The following is a 23,674-nucleotide window of genomic DNA, read 5'->3' as shown; positions in this document are numbered from 1 at the left end:
CCACACAACTTACCGCATCTGCCGTCGCAGATGTCCCTGGCCCCGGGAAATTCCCCAGGAGGGGGCTGTAACCCCTCCTACACAGGAAGGGGCCTTGACCGCCTTTCCTCTTCTTCCGGCGACCCATCCTTAGAAGGGACCGCCTCCCCGTTGAGGGGCCAAAGGCCACCTCCCCCGAGCGCTCCCATCCGTGTTGGGTGACGCCCACTCATAGGGATCTTCCAATTAGTGCTCACCGATCATGACCTTACCGCCACAGGCCGGATAGTTGACCGGCTATCCGGACCCCCCACAACACTCCTACCTAAAGGTCATGTTTCAAAGATTTCAACCATGCTAAGAAATCTCCTAAGAACAACTCATTCCCCTCCCAAGACAAATGCACACCATCCCCCGAATACATCATGTCACCATTAATACAGCTATGAGAAATAGAATGCAATGTCCTGGAACGGAACAACCTACTCACTTTATTGTTAAGCTTCCTAACAGAATGATTCAAAGCAGGTATAGAGAGAGCCCCCCGCCACACCTTTCGTGGAATCAAATGGGACCATGCAATCGTGCACCCCGGAACTCTCCTCGCCAACCAACTTACAGTGGAAAGCATTGCCTCCAGGAGTAGTCGTCTACCGATGGTGACCAAATCATTGCCCCCAACATGTACTATCACTATAGACGGCGGTGACCTTGTCCGCCCTAACAAACCCTCAAAAAATGTTTGAAACTGGTCAATACAGAGACCGCCCCTTCCGTAGAAGGACATCCTGTACCCGTATTCCCCAGCTACGTGAACCATGTCACCTGCTTTGAATACGTCTGCGGCACGCCTCACGTACGAGTGGCCCACGACCCACACCTCCTTTTTCACAGCCGGTGATGTCTGACCGCTGGCCCGGTGTAAGGTCGACTGCATAGTCCGCCCCGCCTCGTAGGCTTGCGTAACTGAAACCAAACAAAAAACAAGAAGCGTGAGTACAGAGTACATAATTACAGCTTCACAACATGTGCAACCGCACATATCTTTTATAACAATTGGAGGACCAACGCCCCATTCGTTTCACTTGCTCAACATTAAGACCCCTGGCTGTAGCCTCCGTAGCAGCCCCTATCCGAAAGGAATGGGTCCCAAATTCGCCCGGGTTCAAGCCCGCAGCGGCAACTGACATCGCAAGCACCCGCTGAAACTGAAATTTCGTCAGTGGGGTGGCGTCCGCGTGTCTTAACAAAGTCCCCCCCCATGATGCCACCCTTCGTGCTAGGTAATCCTCTAAACACTTTACCGGACATATGGAGGACCCAGGAATCCTGCGTATGATGACGCAGTCACCCATCCCCACCTGGTCAGTCTTAGACCTCACAAAGGAGACAGTCATTGTTTCTCCCCTGATCCGAACGTGTTCCTGGCACAACCCCCCCGCCACGTCCAGTTTGTTCCTTGCAACTAGTTCGCCTACCCGCATTGCTCCATGGAATGCCAGCGTAAATGCGGCTCGGAACAGTACTGCCTCAAACTGAGATGAACATGTGGCAGGAAGTGTAGCCAACAACTGGGACAATCTATCCAAACCTATCGGGCGCCTTTCATCTACTCTGCGACCCTCAAGGCGTTGCCACCCACGCAGCGCTTTCTGTACAACGAAGGACGCTGTTGGGTCCTGGATAGCGTGTGCTCTGGCAACAAAGGAAATGGCAGCACGATGCCTCTGGGCCGTAGCCACCGATTTCCCAGCCCTACGTAAAGACATCAGGAAATTCACCACCCATTCCTCATGACCCCACAGTCGCTCTCTATCACTCCCCAAAAAGGCTAAATAGGCCCGAAACGCCCCTTCATATGCCTTCCTCGTCCTTGGTGCTAGACTCTCTCCCACGAGGTGACGAAGTTCGGGGCACCGAGAGACCAGAGAGCTTCGGTAAAGGGTGCCGGCTCCGGGTCCGCTGAGGGAAGGAAACCCGAAAAAGCCTGCATTTGAAAACGAGACAGTGCGTCAGCTGCCTGATTCATCACCCCTGGCACGTGTTTTGCTCTGAATAGCACGTTCAATTTCATACATGGTAAAACAATTTCTTTAAGCAGTCTTAAGATCAGTTTACAACGTGCTGCCTGACTATTGATGCACTCGACCACAGTCATATTGTCCGACCAAAATATGACCGAGTGATTTTTGAACCCATCGGGCCATGTCCTCAAGGCCACCAAGATGGGAAACAGTTCGAGGAAAGCAATATTACTCGTCAGACCCTTCTCATGCCACCAAGTCGGCCATCTTTGTGCCGACCATTTTGTGCCGAAAATGGCGCCAAAACCTATGCTTCCCGCCGAATCTGTCCATAGCCCCAGCTCCTCAGAAGACACGGCTGGTTTGTTCCAGACGATTCTACCATTGAAATCCGCCAAGAATGCTAACCAAATACGCATGTCCTGGCGGATCTCGGCCGATAGTCTCGTGCGATGATGGCCTTCTTTAAGGCCGACCATCGCTTGGGCAATTGAACGGGAAAAAGGGCGGGCCATCGGTATCACCCTCAGGGCAAAATTCAACTGTCCCACCACTTGCTGTAATTGTTGCAGCGTAACTTTTGATGCATTTATACATAGTTGCAGCGCAGCCCTGAACTTCAACACTTTCTCGGCTGGCAAACGGAAACACCCCTCAATGGAGTCCAACTCGATCCCCAGAAACTCGAGGCAAGTCGTAGGACCCACTGTTTTACCTGGCGCCAATGGCACGCCTAACTGTTCCATCAACACACAAAAATCGGCCAAGGCCCGGCCACATTCAAGACCCCCGGCTGCCCCAAGAAATAAGAAATCATCAAGGTAGTGCATTACATCTTGGAAACCCGTTTTCTTTGTGAAAACCCATTGTAGAAAACAACTGAATTTCTCGAAATAGGCACAGGATATAGAACACCCCATTGGCATACACCTATCCATGTAATAACAACCCTGAAACATGAAACCTAGGAGACGCTGGTCGTCTGGGTGTACTGGGAGCAAACGGAACGCTGACTCGATATCTGACTTCGCCATCAGCGCCCCGGGCCCCAGGCGATTCAAAATGGCTACGGCCTCATCGAAGGATGCGTACCGCACCGAACACACTTCTGGATCGATTGCCTCATTTACGGAAAGACCTCGTGGAGCTGATAAGTTATGAATTAGTCGGAACTCTCCAGGGTCTTTCTTGGGGACTACCCCTAAGGGAGAACACACAAAATTCTGGACTGGGGGTACACTAAACGGGCCAGCAACCCGACCTCGAGTCACCTCTTTTCGGATCTTTTCCTGTACTACGGTTGTATGCTGCAGGACGGAAAGTTGGTTTTTACACTTACCCACACCCTGAAAGTCCCCTACCGGGATGCGGAAACCATACGAAAAACCGTTTCGCAGCACCCCAGCAGAAGTACGATCCGGGTAATCACTGAGCCAAGGGATCATTGCCAGGGTATCAATGGGAGTGGGTAAAGGCGCCCCTCGGACTATTTTAGACCTGTTTGGCACCTCCTCTCCCCCCGTTATCACCCGTTCTGGCTCTGCACGAGGCCTCAGGATGGGATGACCCACAACCACTACATTCATGTTTGAATTTACACGATCCCTGCGGTCTCGTACATTTTCCTTTGTTGTAATTAAAACAGAAACCCTTTCTTCCGGTATTGCCGGTAGGTTTCGAGTGATCGTCGGCCCCCGTACCTGACCGAAAGGGCGTCCCCGCATATTGTCGGGAGGATTCACCCACATTACTTCCCACCAATGGCATTTTTAACATCCCTGACTCCTTCATTTTATCCCAGGTCAAGGCATCATAACAATCCCAGGTTAAACTTTTATTATGCTCCTTTTCCTTTCGGAACATATTATCGTAACAAAACCAATGATTCCCCTGATGCGATGTCGAGTACCCCATGATTCGTGATTGGTAGATTGGGAACTCGGAAAGCAACTCAGGCCTACGTTCGCCCAGGATTGACGTAAAGATTCCCCAGGCATTGCCCCAATTGGCGATATTCTCATTCACTTTAAAGGCGGCCATTTTTGCGCGCCAAACACTCGGATGCATTAAGTCCTTCTGACTCTTTACATGCTCCACCTCATAGTGATCAACAAGTAACGAAAAAATGTTCACATACTCCCCCGCCCAAATCTTTTCCTTAATTGCCAAAGGAACATGTTGCCCCAACTTTTCTCTCCGAGAGGGTGTTGACTCATCCCTCGCAATCGGCAATGGCCGCTTACCTGCACCTGACGCTGCCTCTGTGGTCGCAACCGTCCCTGGTGTCTTGTCCCCCACTGCAGCCGGCACGGGCACCTTGGCTGCTTCCCGCTTCTCACGCAATTGCTTAACCAGCTCCTGCGCTTCGACAGCCGTGGCGCCCTCGTTACCTTTTCCCAACCACGCTGCCAATTGTGCTGCCAACTCGGGCGGCATATCATCCTCGGACACGGGGGTGATCGGATTCCCCTCCTCTGGCACGGGCGTTGGAGCCTCGAGCGGGGCACTGGGACCGGGGATCTCCTCTCCCGCTGCCCCCCTCCTGGGCCTCTTGTTTTTCCCTCCCGGGGCTGCTCCCGCCAAAGGACGTTTTGGACCCCTTTCCTCATTCATATCCACCCGCTTCCTTAGCTCGGACATCTCCTTCATAAGAGCACGCAGCATCTGGTCGGTATTCATGCGCTTTCCAACCTTCTTCGGCATTCTCCAACAAAGTAACTGAAAAACAAACAAGAACGATTAAAACGCTCAAAATTGGCTCTTCGTTCCGTCTCGAGCTCACGTGTAGCGGGGAGGTGCAGCTTCAGAGCACAGGAACAAGAGGATGTCTTCTGGTCTTGCGTCTCTTTTTATCCATCTTCAGGGCGGGCGTAAACCCGCCCCTGCCTGCCCCGAGGGCGTGGCCGGCGGCGTCCGTGTCTAGGCCAGCCCACTCAAGGGCGGGAAAAAGCGCGCCCCGGCTACGCCGCTTTGGGCATACCAGCCGAGACGCGCCTCCCGCCCAAAAATGTCTTCCCGGGGGGATCGAGGCACTCTGCCATACGTTCGGGGGGACCGAGTGGTCGCCCCTTTCCAATATGCCTTTATTCTTGACTTTAACCTGTCTATTGCCTATTGGCTTTGACATATTAGACACATTGGTATGGTCTATGTAGGTATTCTGACAGAGCTAAGGAGCATTTCACCCCTTTCAGGCCTACAGGCCTAGAGCTAGAGGGACTCCATCTTGATGAAGCTGAGAGGCTTTTCAGGGCAAAGGCAAAGTTTATAGTTAAGGCTGTTGTTCGCTTGGAGAGAACCGGTTCAGGCTGGCCCCTATCGAAGGAATGTATTTTTCTCCACTCCGAAGACACAACTTCAGGCTGGCCAGCTGGGAACGTGTCCTTGGTACGGGGAGGTACAAGAATTTGGTGGGCGGCAGGTTACTGGCCGTAACTTTCCATGAAAGGACAAGCTTCGATATTAGTGAGCTACAGGAGAGGAGGAGTGGTCAGTTCAGTTTGGAGTTCAGTCCAGCGTGGTGTGCAGTTCAGCGAGGTGCTCAGAACAGCTTGGAGCACAGAACAGCTGGGAGCTCAGAACAGCTTGGAGCTCAGAACAGCTTGCAGAGAGAGAGAGAATGTCTGCTGGAGCTGCAGAATAGAGTGCAGTTCTTAAATGGAGAAAGAAGGCAGACGATTGCTGAAGATGAGGAGAGAGAAAGCAGTGCAGAGAGCATCAAAGAAGGCTGTCAGCTGGAGCAACTGAACCAGAGGCGTGGTGATGTGGTGAAGGAGGGAGAGACAGAGAGAGCCCTAATCCCACCAGAGGCAGAGAGAGAAATCTTCCTTCTAATAGGTGAGGTAGTCTGAATTAGTTACACTTACACTTTATGTCTAATCTTTTCCCTTTCAGCGGAGTGTTCCTGTTATGTTTAATCTTTTCTCTTTCAGCGGAGTGTTCTACCTATAGTCTTTGTCAGTTCTGTGTAAAGGTTTATATTGTACTAATAATAAATGACCCCATTAATTAGTGAATTAGTGTGCATGAGTTCTTTTATGATAAAGTTATCCTGGCTTCAAGCCAGTTGCTGTTGAGCCACTGATGGATCAAAAGGGAGTAGGAGCGCTTAAATCAAGAAATAACTCAATCACATAGTGTGTATATCTTTATCCCCATACAGTGAGGGTAACCTTTCCTGGTAGGTATTACTGTTTGAACAGATGCTACCCCTGATCAGGTAAGTAATAGTGAGGGAGAGAGGAGACTTGCAATCAAGGGACTAAGTTAGTACACCATCCCATAATATTATTGTAGTAGCAGACCCTTAGTGAAGAGACTTCCCAATATATATATATGTATAGGTGTTCATAGGAATGTGGTCGTCGTTGATATGCAGCGTTAATGAGAGCACTGAGTAGAAGATCAGTGTGTATACCCACTGGATTGTGGCTTGAGTAAATGAGAACACTAGGAGGTCGAACTAGTGTGTAGTTTTGCAGGATTGCAAACAATTTGGAGAAGAGAGCATTGGGTTCTGCAGGCCCGTGTGTAGACGCACCGGATTGTGTGTCATATCTGCCCTAGGGTAGAACGGTCTGGGTCGGGGTGGCCGCGAGACCAACTGATGTGAATAAGTGTGGTGTAGGGTATGGATATCCCTAGTAATCAGTGAGTATTCTTAGTATCCCTATAGATTTAGTGGTGTTTTTAATAATATGAGCTTGTATATTGCGAGTTCCCCATCCTCAGGTAGGTACCAGGTGCCTGGATAGTTGGTCCTGAGGAGGGAAGGTGAGTACGTTCTGGCTGGGTTGGAGGGGCCCCTAGGGGCTGATCCCACCTACTCAGAAAATCCAGCCATAACATCTGGCGTCTACGAACAGTTTACGAAACCTGTGTGACCTTGCCATGTGCTTAGAGAGTTTCCCATGTGTTCTGAGGGAGTGCCCTGAACGCTGGTTCCATCTGGCGTAATGTTGCAGTTTATGTAGCCTGTTAGACCTATGGGCTTGAACAGTTGCAGCGTGAGGAGATTGCATTACATCATGGCATTTGGCTTATTCAGTGTGGAAGGAATGGTTTTCATCTTGGTGTTTAAACTGTCAGAGTTGAAGGATGCCATTACATGAGGAAGCCAGTTACATCTATGTGATGGTCCAATTGTATAAATGTGTGTAAAAAATGCTTTTAAATTGCCCATTAAATTGCTTGCTGCATCTGCTTATGCTGTGCAATGTGAAATGTGTTCATTGTAATATGATCTGTGGAGTTCTTTGAATATAGCTCCTTGTAAATATGACTTGTGAATAGCGCCATATTATTGTGGCTTGTGAGGTGCATGTTCTCATGTTGATCTATTGTGTTCCTTGTGCAATGCGCCTTGGAAATATTGTTTGTGAAAAGCTTGTCTTGTAAATATGGCTTGTGAATAGCGCCATGTGGTCATGGCTTGGACAGGGCATGTTATCATTACGTTAGGCAGGAGAGAGCTGGATCTCTCTCGGGTGCTTGGGGATGACGTTTTGAAAATATGTGTACGTGTTATCTGTAAACGTGAATAAATGTGCTCATGACTTTCCCATGTATCCATGGACATTGGGGAATGATTGTGCTTGAGCTGCCAAAGGGTTAATATCTTGAGTTGAGATGGCAGTCTTTATTTTTTACATGCTGTCAACATGCATGGTTATTTGACCTGACTATAAAAGTCAGTGGATTATTTTAAGGATTATTTGATGGTTTGATTTTGACTTTTTTTTTGATTCCTTGGTCTGCCTATGTGCTTTGTCAGTTTCTTGACGGAAAGGTACCATCTTGTGTTTTGCGAAGGGTTCTGTTCATTTCACATTCCTTTTGAAATGCGTCTTCGAATTTTTGTGTGGGTTTGCCTTGGAACTGATGTGGTTATAAATCAACCAGTCGGATTACGGAGAGAGCTGTGTTCTTTTAAAATGAGTGAAATGTTAAAAAGATGGCCCGTTAGAGTGCACGCTACGGAGCTGTTTTCATTAATTATTTCTTTGAGGGTTTCCATCTAGATAGGAATGTGCTGGTTGCAATGATCACAGGTTGAGAATAATCAATCTTGCCCAACAGTGCATGGTAACATGTGCTTTTAATTAGTGGAAGGCAACCATGTGCCTTTGAAAAAAAAAAATGTTAAAATCTAACATTATTATTTTCCCAAATGTAAATTAAAATGTATTCTTTTATAAATGTGTCAGCAAAATCTTTTTTATTAAGTGAACCAATTCAGTTAGAAAATAATACGTTGTTTATTAGTGTATGAATGTGGCCCTTTTATTAGGCTGGCTTGAATGGCTTGCATGTTAAATTACACTGTAATGTAAAATGATATAATGCCCCTGGTTAAATTAAATACAATGTTGAAATGTATCTGCATTTTATGTTGTTTTACAAATTATTTCTCTTTCAGCAGCTGACAATGGACCATGTTAATTCGTTTTTTTTTCAAATTCAGAATGTATAATCTTGTGTGCAAAAGTTAGTTGCCCCTTTCTAAATAAGTGCCCATATTTTAAATGTCTTGCCTTTAGCTGAATTAGTTAGACAAAGGTCTTTTTAGAAACTGGAGCTTTTAATTAGTAGTACACTGTAACAGAATTGTTTTTTTTTAAAATGCTAGCTTTCGTTGGTTAGCACAATCAGGCCTGAGAACAGGCAAAGGAATTTGTTTGTCGACCTTGGCAGACCAGCTGGTTTGTGCAGACGAGTTTTTTCCTTCATTCTGCAGGTTTCGATCACGTCCCTGTTCGTTATGATTGGCTACAATCCAATTTTCTTCCGCGAACGGCTTGTTTATTTAAGGGCGGGGTGACCTGGCTCTTCCCTTGGAGTTAGTTAGTCGTAAGTGGGCCTGGGCGGGCTTCTCTGACCAGGGAAATGGGAGGCTTGCAGTGCCCTGCTGATGCTGTGAGCTCATCATTTGGCGGTAATCCAAATTTCTTCATACTGTAGCCTGGCTCCTGCTCTGAAGGGAGGGGCTGGCTTAGAGAGGATTAGTGTATGTTAGGCCCTGCAAAATGTTATTAAAAGTTAAATTTTGAATGTTTTTAATTAATTAGGATATTTTCTTTTCAATAATGAAAGGCACCCGGGGTGCTTTTTAAATGGAAAATTTTATTTTGCAAGATTAATGATACTTGTTTTCTTGTTCCTAGTATTGCTGGGCTGTGGTTGTGGTTGTGTGTGGGTCGATTCCCCCTCCCACTTCCTTTCTTGTTTTAGTTTTTTACTTTCATGTTTTTATTTTAGTTTATTATTTTTGGATGATGGAACCAGACCAGACCAGACCAGACCAGACCGGACGGGTGATGGATGGCCGCATCGGAGGAAGTGTCCGGATACCGAAGATGCAGGGTGGTGGCCTACACTGAAGAATTTGGACTGAGTTACATAATTCCTTGGCCTGCATTTTTTGTTGACATCACTACGAGCAGGCCCCACTTTAAAAAAAAAAAAAACCACAAACATGTTTTATTTGGGACAGAATTATACATGTATTTCGTTGCATAATCCCTTGGACAAGCAGGCCCCACTTTTAAAGCAAAAACATGTCACCTATTATAGTTTTTCTGTTTTCTTCAAAACAGTTTTTGCCAATGAAGGACTTTTTTTTTTGAATGGTGGTGCACACATGTGTTCCACCGTGTGATTTAAAATGGTTGTTTTGCTGTTCTAAGCTTGATGTTACACCAGCTATCTTGTAGAAATGGGGTTGTTTTTTTTTTTACTGTTCTTACATTTTCACCTTGATTGATCAAAGGGTGGTTACCTTAAACTTTGGATTGTTCTGGGTGGTGTGTCTTTTAGTATGATTATGTATTAATGTTTGCCCAAACCTTGACACAGTTTGTCATGTCTACTTCCCAGATTTCACCAAAATGTTAGCTTAAGTTAACTAAAGTAGGTAGGCCTCATTTAGGCCCATTGTTATTTTCATCCCATAAACATGCCCCTACACCAATAGATTTCATGAGTCATCATTAGCTTAAGTTGCCTATAGTAGGTAGGGCTCATTTAGGCCCTTTCTTGTTTTCTCATTAGGAGTTGAAACACATTTAGTTCTTAAGTTGACAATAGTAGGTAGGCCTCATTTAGGCTTAAGTTGTCCGAAGTAGGCCCCATTTAGGCCCCTTGCTGTTTTCATTCAACACATAAGTCCCTACATCACTAGATTTCACCAGTTATCATTAGAAGTTGAGGCACATTTAGTTTGAGGATGCTTTGGTTAGTTTTTGTTGTTATCAGATCCAATCTCAGATATGTTTCAGCATTCAAGTCAAGGGTGCTTTGATTAGTTTTCAGTTGGTTGTTAGGTTTCTATTCCCTACAATAGAGTTTCAGGTGGAATTTCCTTAAGTTGTCATTGTTTTTAGGGAGTTTTTTAGGTTTTGATTTGTTGATAGATTGTGTTGATGTTTGTTTATCTGGATGTTATTGTTTATAAGATGTTCGCAAGATAAGGATCTAAGGGTGGATGGCAGAGTTTTTGGGCTCTATTTAGCAGTGATATAGATAATTAATCTTGCTCACATCTAGGATAGGTATTCTTAGCCTATGTTGGATAGATTATGTTGATGTTTGTTTAGATGGTTGTTGTTGTTTACTGATGCTCGCAAGATAAGGATCTAAGGGTGGAATGTTATGGCAGAGTTTTTGGCTTTATTTAGCAGTGATATAGATCATTAGTCTTGCTCGCATCTAGTATAGGTATTCTTAGCCTGTGTTGGCCCTTTTAAGCCCTTTTTCCAGATCTAGAAGAGGATAGCTGCTTAATATGCCTTTATTCTTGACTTTAACCTGTCTATTGCCTATTGGCTTTGACATATTAGACACATTGGTATGGTTTATGTAGGTATTCTGACAGAGCTAAGGAGCATTTCACCCCTTTCAGGCCTACAGGCCTAGAGCTAGAGGGACTCCATCTTGATGAAGCTGAGAGGCTTTTCAGGGCAAAGGCAAAGTTTATAGTTAAGGCTGTTGTTCGCTTGGAGAGAACCGGTTCAGGCTGGCCCCTATCGAAGGAATGTATTTTTCTCCACTCCGAAGACACAACTTCAGGCTGGCCAGCTGGGAACGTGTCCTTGGTACGGGGAGGTACAAGAATTTGGTGGGCGGCAGGTTACTGGCCGTAACTTTCCATGAAAGGACAAGCTTCGATATTAGTGAGCTACAGGAGAGGAGGAGTGGTCAGTTCAGTTTGGAGTTCAGTCCAGCGTGGTGTGCAGTTCAGCGAGGTGCTCAGAACAGATTGGAGCACAGAACAGCTGGGAGCTCAAAACAGCTTGGAGCTCAGAACAGCTTGCAGAGAGAGAGAGAATGTCTGCTGGAGCTGCAGAATAGAGTGCAGTTCTTAAATGGAGAAAGAAGGCAGACGATTGCTGAAGATGAGGAGAGAGAAAGCAGTGCAGAGAGCATCAAAGAAGGCTGTCAGCTGGAGCAACTGAACCAGAGGCGTGGTGATGTGGTGAAGGAGGGAGAGACAGAGAGAGCCCTAATCCCACCAGAGGCAGAGAGAGAAATCTTCCTTCTAATAGGTGAGGTAGTCTGAATTAGTTACACTTACACTTTATGTCTAATCTTTTCCCTTTCAGCGGAGTGTTCCTGTTATGTTTAATCTTTTCTCTTTCAGCGGAGTGTTCTACCTATAGTCTTTGTCAGTTCTGTGTAAAGGTTTATATTGTACTAATAATAAATGACCCCATTAATTAGTGAATTAGTGTGCATGAGTTCTTTTATGATAAAGTTATCCTGGCTTCAAGCCAGTTGCTGTTGAGCCACTGATGGATCAAAAGGGAGTAGGAGCGCTTAAATCAAGAAATAACTCAATCACATAGTGTGTATATCTTTATCCCCATACAGTGAGGGTAACCTTTCCTGGTAGGTATTACTGTTTGAACAGATGCTACCCCTGATCAGGTAAGTAATAGTGAGGGAGAGAGGAGACTTGCAATCAAGGGACTAAGTTAGTACACCATCCCATAATATTATTGTAGTAGCAGACCCTTAGTGAAGAGACTTCCCAATATATATATATGTATAGGTGTTCATAGGAATGTGGTCGTCGTTGATATGCGGCGTTAATGAGAGCACTGAGTAGAAGATCAGTGTGTATACCCACTGGATTGTGGCTTGAGTAAATGAGAACACTAGGAGGTCGAACTAGTGTGTAGTTTTGCAGGATTGCAAACAATTTGGAGAAGAGAGCATTGGGTTCTGCAGGCCCGTGTGTAGACGCACCGGATTGTGTGTCATATCTGCCCTAGGGTAGAACGGTCTGGGTCGGGGTGGCCGCGAGACCAACTGATGTGAATAAGTGTGGTGTAGGGTATGGATATCCCTAGTAATCAGTGAGTATTCTTAGTATCCCTATAGATTTAGTGGTGTTTTTAATAATATGAGCTTGTATATTGCGAGTTCCCCATCCTCAGGTAGGTACCAGGTGCCTGGATAGTTGGTCCTGAGGAGGGAAGGTGAGTACGTTCTGGCTGGGTTGGAGGGGCCCCTAGGGGCTGATCCCACCTACTCAGAAAATCCAGCCATAACAACTAGGGACCTATAAGTAAATTTAATATGCCCTTTGGGGATGAACCAATATCACCATGTATTAGGGAGAAAGAACATGCACTTTAGCACTGGTTCACAGTGGTAAAATGCTCAGAGTCGGATGGTCAGCAAAAAGCGGGTGAGGAAAAGATGAGGAGGAAGGTGGGCACAAAGACAACCCTAATGCTGTCAGGTCTAACACTCAGCTTTGTGTTGTGATGCAAGGGTGAGCCTGTGGTGTCTAACGCAGCACTTCTACTCAATGTGCAACCACTAACACACATTCTGATATCCAAAAACCTGTGCAAGTGTAAGTCCTGTAAGATGTGTGAAATCACATAAATCATTATAGGTTTGGTACCTGAATATTGTCGCCAGCATATTGTCTAAAATAAATATGGTATTCTAAATATTGTTTACGAACTTATCACCCTATTGAAGTTAATCATAGAAAATCAACATCCAATTTGATAGTGCTTTTGTAAACATTATTCAGGACGTTATTTATAGCAGACAACATTTCTGCTTATATATTCTGGCAGGCAACCTATGTGGCTATATCAATTATGTACAACTGATTTAAGGATTTGACACAAAAATCAGCCATAGTATGCGGGTGAATTGTAGTTTAGCAGACAGTGTACTCTGATGCAAATGCACCAAAGTATCCTGTGCAGCAAAATGACAGTCTGCCCGTCCTAATTAGGGTCAGAAGGTCCGCCAAATTTGCGTCAACAGAGCTCCAATTGGCTCTGTCAGCAGAAAGTGTTCTCCAATGGACCAATATAGATGGGGCAATTGGAGAAAAGGAACTATACCCACCCTAATTAGTGGTCGTGTGATGGTTTTTTTTCTGTCTGTCACTTTACCTGGTGGTAAGGGACGGAAAAACAAATATTGACCTCTACCCCCAGGAGAACATAACTCTCTTAGTTTGTGGATCATTAGTTTTGGTTTTTCAGTGACTAATTCCTACTTTGGGAGTTTTGAACATTTTTTTAATTAAAGTTTGGTGTACAGCTGTCAAAACAGACAGCGGCTGTCCTCCAAACATTGTGTACCTTGACAGGAACCACCATGATGGTGGACCAGTCAAGGAACAGAGATCACTTCCGGGTCACCGGCAAATGTGGCAGACGTAATTTCCTCTATCACCCTGATGGCTGGAGTACCATCTGCCAAAATCTACATCTGGCTATATGTTAGTTAATATGACTTGCCACTAAATCCAAAACGTTTTGTGCTGCTCTGCAGTAAAGATCACAACATTTTAGTATATTAATGGAAAGAAAGAAACTTTCTGACACAACAAGTGTGTCTCAGCATCTGATTCAGCCTTTGGGAGCAACAGCTTTTTTTTCCTCCGGAAATTTAATAAGGGTTACTGGTTGCTACACTTTGTGTCCTCTACGGTTGAATGAACACCTATGAAAATATTTAGCCTCTATTCTGAAGACTTTTCCTCCCAGACATCTTGTAAACACATACGGAGTTCTCAAAAAGGCTTTCTGTGTGGCTTCTGTTCACAATCTGCAAGCTAGACGGGATGAAGACTCATTGATTTTCCGGTGAAAGAAGATATAATCCTGTTTAAAACTACAGGTATTATTCATGCTGTGAGCACACTGTGGTCTGTGTAAAAATTGTGCCAGGTTAGCCCTTGTAAAAACAGGCTGACTAGATGCCAGGCACAAGGTATGTCAATCTAGTTCCTTAAATGTTTGCAGTGAATAAATAGCACTTGTACATAACAGGCAAATATGGCACACATCTGGTTTGCCAGTTTCCACAAGACATTTCTGCTTCGGTGGCTCCTGTGAAAAGATAAAATAAGATCAGTGCAAGTGTAAAGAAAACAGAAGCTAAGAATAGCCCAATGTTAGGGATCTATATTAGACTGCGCACGGGCCTAGTGCAGGCGTGCATGATGGAGTCGCGGTTTGGAATCTTGAGGCATCCGCCATGTTGCAGGACTCATCAACGTTCACCCTGGATCATTCTGCTGCTCTTGCTGAGGTAATGTGGGTACAGCCCCTGAGGCTTGAGAACTTGGGGCCTCACTTATGAGGCATTGGCATAGGGCAGTGATGCAAATCTTCCTATGCCAATGTGAAAGAGTAGGTCAGGAATGGATATTATTTAAGAAATATGGTGTATTCCTGTCCTCCTCCTGTGCTGGTGTACAATGTGCTGCCTAGCCCCAACCTAGGCACCTTTTCATCATAGTGCAAGGATGCCTACATTGCAGGCAGGATTGTTATTGTGCAGGAAGGGTCACCTTCCTGCGCAAAAACAACCCAGAGAGGCATTTTCCTCTATGTGTGCTGCAGAATGCAGCACATATGGAAAGAGAAAAAAATCTAGGCAAAATAAAAATATTTCTCTTCATTAAACCTGCTCTGGGAAGGCATAAGATTTTGGCACTGCCTCAGATTTAGGTGATTAAGTCAATCTGGGGCAACATCAAAATCCATGGGTGCTGCGTGGAAAAACCCACCACAATGCCCATGGACCATCTCCGTGACGTAGAGTAAGGCAAGGTATCGACTTGTGCTACTGTATCTTACTCCATATCTATTAGGCCATGCAAGCCACGCAGAGTGGTTTTGCTTTGCCTCATGGATATAACTGAGAGGCTTGCGCTGCTGAAGCATAAAAAAAAGTGACGCTCTGGCGGTGCAAGCCTCTCATAATTAAGATCCCATATTTGCAATTACCTCATAGTAATAGCCTCATTTTATGTCAGGAGGACTAGCTGCTGCAAGGCTACAGCTGTGGATGCAGCCCCTCTACAATAATGTCAGGACCCTGGCTACTTAAATTACTACTAAAGTTAAACGAGGGGCAGTGCCATAACCTTACGCCTCCAGATAGCAGACGTAACAAGGAGAAATATTTTTTATTTCTCCTCGTTTTTTCCTCTTTCCATATCTGCTGCATGCAGCACACACAGAAAGAGTAAAATGCCTCTCTGGAATGTTATTATAGAGGAAGGTTCCCCTTTCTACGCAAAAAAAGTCCTGGCCGCAATGGAGGCATCCTTGCACCATGGTACAAGGGTGCTAACACTGGCGCTGGGCAGCAAATTGTGCACCTGTGCAGGATGAAAGGACAGGAATGCACAATATTTCATAAATACTGTGCATTCCTGCCCTTTAACAATGGCTTTGGGCAGTTCCGAAAGAAGATTTGCGGTGTTGCACTATGCCAATTCCTAAAAAAAAAGGACCTTTGGGCCTCATTTACAATGATTTAGCGTAGGGCTTTCCCGCAAGTGATTTGGTGCGCTACCCTACACCAACTTGAAAGGGCAGGAATGCACTGTATTTACGAGATATGGTGGATTCCTGTCCTTTCAGCCAGCGCTGGCGCACAATATGGTGCCTAGCTAGCACCAAAACAGGCACCCTTGCACTATGGTGCAAAGGTGTCTGCATTGTTAGCAGGATTGTTTTTGTGCAGGAAAGGAGACCTTCCTGCACAATAACAATTTATGGAGGCATTTTCCTATTTCTATGTGTGCTGCAGAATGCGGAGGAGAAAATGAGGAAAATAAACATATTTCTCCTTGTTACGCCTGCCCTGGGGAGGTGCACAGTTTTGACGCATTCCCAGGGATACAGATCCTTGTAAATCTGTGCATACGTCAAAACCCAAGGGTGTTGCATGGGAACACCCACCGCAACGTCTATGGAATGCCTCCCTGATGCAGTGTAAGGCAACGCAGCGACTTGCGCTGCGTTGCCGTACACCATATCTACGAGGCCATGAGAGCCAAGCAAAGTGGCTTTACAGGGCCTCATATATATGGGTCTCCACTCTGCACCACTGGAGCATCGTGAAAAGTGACACAACGGCAATGCAAAGGGTTTTTAGGGCTTGTAAATAGCCCTTAAGGGCTCATTTACAATGAATGGGTAGGGCAGCGTGGCAAGTGTTTTTGTTGCACTGACGACGCCAAATTGAAAGGGCAGGAATGCACTGTATTTATGAGATATGGTGCTTTATTTTAGCAAACACCTGTGCAAACTATGGTGCCTAGCACGAGCACAGGCACAGGTTCAAGGGTGTCTGCATTGTTGGCAGGATTGTTTTTGTTCAGAAGGGACAACTTCCATGGAGGCGTTTTCCTGCAGAAGAAGTAATCATGCTTCTTCTCTATCTGCCTACTCTGGAGAGGCAAATAGTTTTGGTGTGCTCCCAGTTTTACAGATCCTTGTAAATCTGGGAATTGGTCAAAACCCATGGGTGTTGTGTGGCAACAGCCACCGCCACACGCCTGGAATTCCCACACAACACCCATGAAACACATCGACTTGCAGTGCAGTGACATCACATATACAAGGCAGTGAAAAGACACGCAAAGTGTCCTAAAAAGTGACGCGCTGTTGGCACAAGGGGCTTGTTAATAAGCCCTTTAGGGCCAGATGTAGGTAGCCAAATACCGGTCGGTAACGGCTGAATTCGACCGTTACCGACCGGTATTTGGCTTTTGAGATGTAGGTGGGTCTGAATTTACAGAATCAGTATATTTACCGATTCGGTAAATCTACCACTTCGGTATTTTACCGAATCGGTAAAAATACAGATTATGTAAATCCATATGTAGGTGACACTCCTAGGAGTGCCACAGGCCCTTAAGAGTCGGTATTTTACCACCCAATCCTATTGGGTGGTAAAATACCGAATTCAGGTGTGCATGCACATCTGTGCATGCACACCTGTGCAATGTGACACACAGACATGCCCTTAGGGCTTGTATGTGTGCCACATGGCACACATGCCTGTACTTGGGGTGCTAGAGGGTGTCAAAGTGACACCCCTTGCACCCTTGCAGGATTCGGTATTTACAGAATCTGTAAATACCGATTCGGTATTTCACATTGATTCCCATGGGCTTCAAGGCCCATAGGAATCAATGTGAAATACAGATTTGGTATTTACAGATTCTGTAAATACCGACTCTTACAGATTCGGTAATTTTTTACCTACATCTGCCTCCTTCCTATTTACAGACTCCTAAATACCGATTCGGTATGAGTCGGTATTTTGGAGTCGGTAAATAGGAATTACCTACATCTGGCCCTTAGTGTTTTGTCTTTATATTGGACAGCATTCCATCCAAGAGACATGAGTGTCTGTGTAGGTGTTGGTTTTGCCTTTGCCTACACCCATCCACTCCATTTAAGGTACGCTTTTGTTTTTTTCTAATTGCATATGCTGTTTGTTGTCTTTGAAATATAGATATAATAAAAAGAAGAAGCCATCTGTGTCTGCAAAATGTCAATTGATGACATGCTACAGGAAAGCTGTGTGTGAGGCAAGAAATAATGTTCATGACAATTAACAGGGACTTGAATTCATTCTCTGTACATTTTCCATACCTGGGTGTTAAATAAGCACTTGGTGTATGCATTCTGCAGTGCTTTTGATGGCATCCTTCTTGACCTTTAAATAACTTTGGTTTCATAATGCAGGCATTAAAATGCTTATTTTTTAAAATATTAGATGCCTTGTAGTTACCTACCTACCTCATTGAATTTAAGTGCTGCTTACATCTCGACTTGACAATACATTCCCCACATGAAAAAGATAAAAACCAAATCAAGGCCTAATTAACATTAAAAAAAATAGTCTTTCATTCATTTCAAAACTTTATTGCAGCTGGATATAGCCATGAAAGCACATTCATTTATCAACAATTATTAATACAGATCCAAGATAATTTTCCAAGTAACAAAAATACATACTTGCAAAAAGCAATGGTCAATTAATACAATTTTTATACATTCATCATCGTGGAGTTAGATAGTAATAAAATACTCTTTAAAAATATAATTTAACTATACAAGTACTTACAATTCTAAAAACTCTAAAACTAACATCTTAATCAGCCAATCCTAGTAACATTCCTGTCAGTCTCCCTCTAAATACATAAAAAGCATTCCTTAGATGAGTCGAGGGGTTCAAAGTGTCAGAGAGTCAATTACTATCATTACTTTATAGGCAGTTCCAGTTTTAGTAGATTCTTACGAATTGTTGACATTGCAAACAGGAATTTTGATACCGCGACCACATAGACCGGGTTGGTATCAGTTTGTAGGATCCTAAAAAATACCAAATAATTCCTGCCGCCCAAATTCTTACAGAGTTGAATGATCCATTTAGACCTTGGATGTTTATAGGCCACGCAAAAAAGCATTACATGCACTAGAGATTCTTCAACCAAGTGGCACCCAGGGCACAGACTATTTGGGCCTCTTGCCCATTTCTTAGTAAACGCCTGTGACGGCAGGGTTCCAAAACTGAATTGAAGGAGCAGCTTCTTAGCTGAAGTGGGATGTATGGAATTGAGAACCCCCTCAAATTTATACTGACTCTTAAAATCCAGAAACCTAGCGTTAGAGTTGTTGGTTTTACTTCCCCAACATTTTTTGTCAGTTTGTACTCTTTCAGAGCAAACGCCAAAGTTTTCTTGGAGATGGCTTAGCTGGTCACTTCAGGGTCAGTCCAGAGGTTTTCCATGCCGATTGCCCTAAAAGAGTGCATTACATAGGAAAGCCAGGGTATACTACCTGCGCCTAGAAAGGACAACACTACTTTTAGTTCCTCTCGGTAGCTGAATAGCTCTGGAGTGCACCACAACCGACGCCAACATAGCAACGGGTGTGCCGAGATGAGATCCGCAATCGGGATAACATTTAGAACCATCCGGAGAGGAACTAGCGGTGTGCTTTTTGGCAGGGACAGAATTTGTCTTATAAAATAGTTTTCAGTAGCTGTGAGGGCATTATGAAGTTTATGCCCCCACAGTTCCGCCCCATAGAGTGCGGCTGATCTGGCTTGAACTCTGTATATTTCCAGTGCTGGACTAAGATTTTTTAAAACACAACTTTTATGTACTTTTAAAATCCCCCCGACTGCCTGGGTTAATTTTAAGTTGGCCTTATCCGTCTGTGGGTCCCATCCCATCTGTTCAGTCATAGTTACCCAGGTAATCAAAAATGAGCACCCTTTCCAAGCGACCGGCTTCCTTCATCGTGTGAGGACAGTTAATGGATTTACCATTAAAAACCATGTATTTAGTTTTATTAATGTTGACCTCAAGATTCCTTTTTTTACAGAACAGGGCAAATTTGTTTAGGATGCGTTGCATACCCGTAGCTGATTTTGAAAGTAACAGGGTATAGTCCGCAAACATCAGTGCGGGAAAACTAGTGTGGGCCAGTTTCGGTGAGTCAATATCCTTGGTGGCAAGTAAGTCGTCTATCAGCCCGTTTAGGAAGAGGGAAAAGAGCACGCAGCCCTGCCTAACCCCCTTCCCAACAGGAAACCGGGCCGTTAGTTGGCCATTCTTGCCATACCTGACTCTAACAAAGGTACCTTTGAGAAGTCGTTTAAGCTGAAAGCATAGGTATGGTGGAGCCCCCGTAGCCAGCAAAATACTCCACAACTGGTTTCGGTCCACCATATCAAATGCGGACTTCAGATCGATGAAGGTTAGGTATAGGCTTCCTCCTTGCAAAACAACATGCTTCCAGTAAATTACTTGGAGTCTAAATAACTGTTCTATTGTAGAGGTTTTTGCCCTGAAACCTGCTTGCAATGGGGTCACAATTTATTTCTTTCTTTATTTCTTTATTTATTTATTTATAGTGTTTTGTATAGCGCGGACAAGACCCGTGGGTATCAGAGCGCTTAACAAGGAAAGAATTACATATAAAGATAATAAAAGCAATACTAACAACAAGAGAATAGTGAGGTAGAAGGCAGTATACTGTATGGTCGAGAATAGATATATATATTCATATTGACTGTGCAATTAGCATTATATGGCGAGCAAGGCTTGGCTTGTGTCATGGTAACAAACCATGCTCGTTGAGGTAGGGTTATAAGGCGTTCCAGTGCATATCAAGGATAATAAGTATAAATAAATCAAGTGCGGTAGAAGTTATATATAATGATTGTGTTAGATAGTTAAGGTTCCACATATATGGATAAATAAATCAAGTGAGATAGAAGTTATATAGTATGACTGTGAGATATAGTTAAAGTTCACACATATATGAGGTAGCAGTGATGTGTCAAGCCTCGGCTTGCACACGGCATCAGTTCATTGTCCGATGATGATCTTCCAATTTTCCATGAAGAGGGCGGCCCTCAGTTATCGTAATTGATCATTCCAGTGATCCTTAGGTTTCTCTAAGTAGGGTATTTACTCATCAAGTGGCTCTTCAGTTCTCGTTTGAATGTTACTGTATTTTGAATCTTCCTGATGTTTGGAGGGAGTGAGTTCCAGATTCTGGGGGCAGCTCCGGAGAATGCTCGGTTGTAGGTCTTTTTCTTGTGGAAAAAGGCTGGTCGTAATAGCAAATCTCTTGCGCTTCTAGTTGTTCTGTTACCTCCTGAGATCGTAAGTTTCTTGGCTAGGTATCTAGGTGTGTTGTAGTGAACCGCTTTGTGCGTAATACAGGCCATCTTCATTTGAATTCTGGCCTCGTAAGGTAGCCAGTTTAGTGCTTTCAGGTGAGGTCATGGTCACTGATATCATGGTCACTGATCCATTCCTGCAACCGTTGCAGTAAAACCCTAGCATAAACTTTTTTTGAGACACGTCGATGAGGCTGATTGGCTTACAGTTGGCCGGATCCAGGGGAGAACCCTTTTTAAAAATAGGAATTATCTCAGCTCCTGCCCAGGTATCCGGGATATGAAGTCCCTGAAGAATTGCATTGAATAATAATTGCAGGTAAGGGACCCAGACTGCCTGTTCGGTTCTGTAAAGGTCACCTGGAATCCTATCTAATCACTTGGTTCTATTGGAGAAATAGAATAGGTTTTTAAAATGTGTGCACCAAGTTTCCTCACAGATACTTGGTTCTATGGTGGTCTTACCCTCTATCTTGCTTGTGTGGACCTAATTCCAGAAAGCCCTTGCATTTTTTTCGTCTAAGGCAGACTTAATGTCCCGCCATCTATCTGCTTCCCATTCAGATTTTGCGTTAAAAAGATTTTTTAAAAATCAGCCTTGCTTCCTTAATGCGTAAATTATCACCCCCCCTAAGGGATTTTATAAGAGTTAACTTAGCCACCCTACAACCCTTAGTAAACCATGGGTTTTTAACCCCACAGTGTTTTCTTCTGATTGGCTGGGTGCAGTGGAAAAAATCCACCAGTGTTGTCACCAATTCCAGGTGGATTTTTCCCAGTGCATCCCCCCAATTACTTTCAGAAGTATTCACAGTGAGAATAGCTGCCTTTTCTATTAGAGGGATAGTACTTAAATACATTCAAGCCAACCTATCTGGGGATTGTATAACTGTGGCCCATCGGATCCGCCGCCCTCCGTTTATTAGAGGGGCGGTTAAAAGACCTTGGTCTGCATCATTTACTTGAAAATCAAGCCTAATGGTCAAAGGGTTATGGTCGCTTTCACTACGCTGCACGACCTTAAAATCTACCACTTTGGACCATAGCTCTACACTAATTAAAAGGTAATCTATTATTGATTCCTGTCCCAATCTATTGAAAGTTGGGAACCCAGGATTATAATTCGCGAATTGCCCATTACAGGCCCTTACGGAAGAAGTTAATGTAAGGGGCGTCAATTGGAGCACTAGTGGGGTCCATCGTTTTACGTCATATGTATCAGAGTGTGGGATTGACCATATTGCTTCTTCATCCATTGTTATTGGGTTCATAAGACCATTAAGGGGTTCATAGTGACAATTAAAATCACCTCTAATCAAAAAAGCCACTTTGCCCCTAAGTGAGTTCAGAAGGGTTGCATAAGTAAGTAATCAATGCGTGAGTAGGAGTTATGTGGCGATGAGTAAAACGTATATTACCTGCCTGTGGGGTTTTGTAGCCTCCAGGAATCCAGCAGATTGAAACAGGTACAGAGGTTAACAAAGTCTTTGTGAGAGTTATTACTGCAAAATGCACACCGTGAGTCCCTGTCTAAGGCTGGGTCCATGGGAATATTAAAATTGCCCACAAGTATGTGCAGAGCAGTGTCTGGAATAGTTTTGATCTGTTTAGTTAGGTCTCTTCAGAAGTCTAAGTCGTCTATGTTAGATGCGTGAACATTAGTAAATCCGTATTGTCTTTTATCATTTTATCAATTAGCATTTTAGCATTTTAGCATTTTAGTCATGACCCATCACCCCTTGGTGTCGGATGTGTCGGATGTGTGTACTCTTATCTCAATGTTTGATTTTTTTGCCACAGTCAGGACACCGTATTTCTTCCCTATCGCGTCAGTACCAACAACTTCATTGTAGAACCTATTTCTAAGTGAGTTAAATTGCTTGGAATCAATCTTTGTCTCTTGTAATAGGGCGACATCCCCTTTTTGGTTTCTGGAGGTAATGAAGGATCTTTCTCCATTTGACCAGATGGTTTAGACCTTTAACGTTTAGCGAAAGTATCTTGAGGTTATTTAGTATAGAAATCCCTGGGGAGACTTTTGGACTGGTTTGAGACATCATAAGTGTATTATCAGTATGATCCGTATAAACCCAAATCTACTTCTGTTTTCGAAACCTTTACTCCTTGTATCTTGGTATTGTGTATGAGGTACTGGACAAAAAGAAATACATTTCAGTGTGGTTTCAACTTTGCAATTAAGGGTAACTCTAAAAAAGGTGTCACAACAACCTGTGAGCCAATCAGGAGGTACGATCTGCCTCTGGTGTATATTAGCAAATGAAATGCACCAGGTATATATGGATTTAGTATTGTAAGGCAATAGAGTTAAACAGAAAATCTCCTCATCAATATGACAGCATGACATACAACATAAAAATGACCTGTACGTAATAGTCCAACATATTTGCACCAAAAAGTCATGGCATATTTTACAGCGGATCGTAATAAGTAATGAGGTAGGTAAGGCACTTGGGCACAAAAAATTAACAACATTAATAGGACAAAAAGCAATAAAAACAATAATAATACAAAAAATGCTAAATCCAAAATCCCAACCCTGCCCCCCTCAATCCCAACCCATCCTCCCACCCCGCCAAGAAGAAAAAAGACATGGTGACTGAGGAAGAGGTCTTATTCCCATGAGAACCATTTCATTTCATAAAGCTTTATTCGTAACATTTAAAAAACAT

Source organism: Lissotriton vulgaris, chromosome 2_1 (assembly GCF_964263255.1).
Source record: "Lissotriton vulgaris chromosome 2_1, aLisVul1.2, whole genome shotgun sequence".
NCBI lineage: Eukaryota > Metazoa > Chordata > Amphibia > Caudata > Salamandridae > Lissotriton > Lissotriton vulgaris.
Note: the sequence above shows the minus strand (reverse complement) of the source record.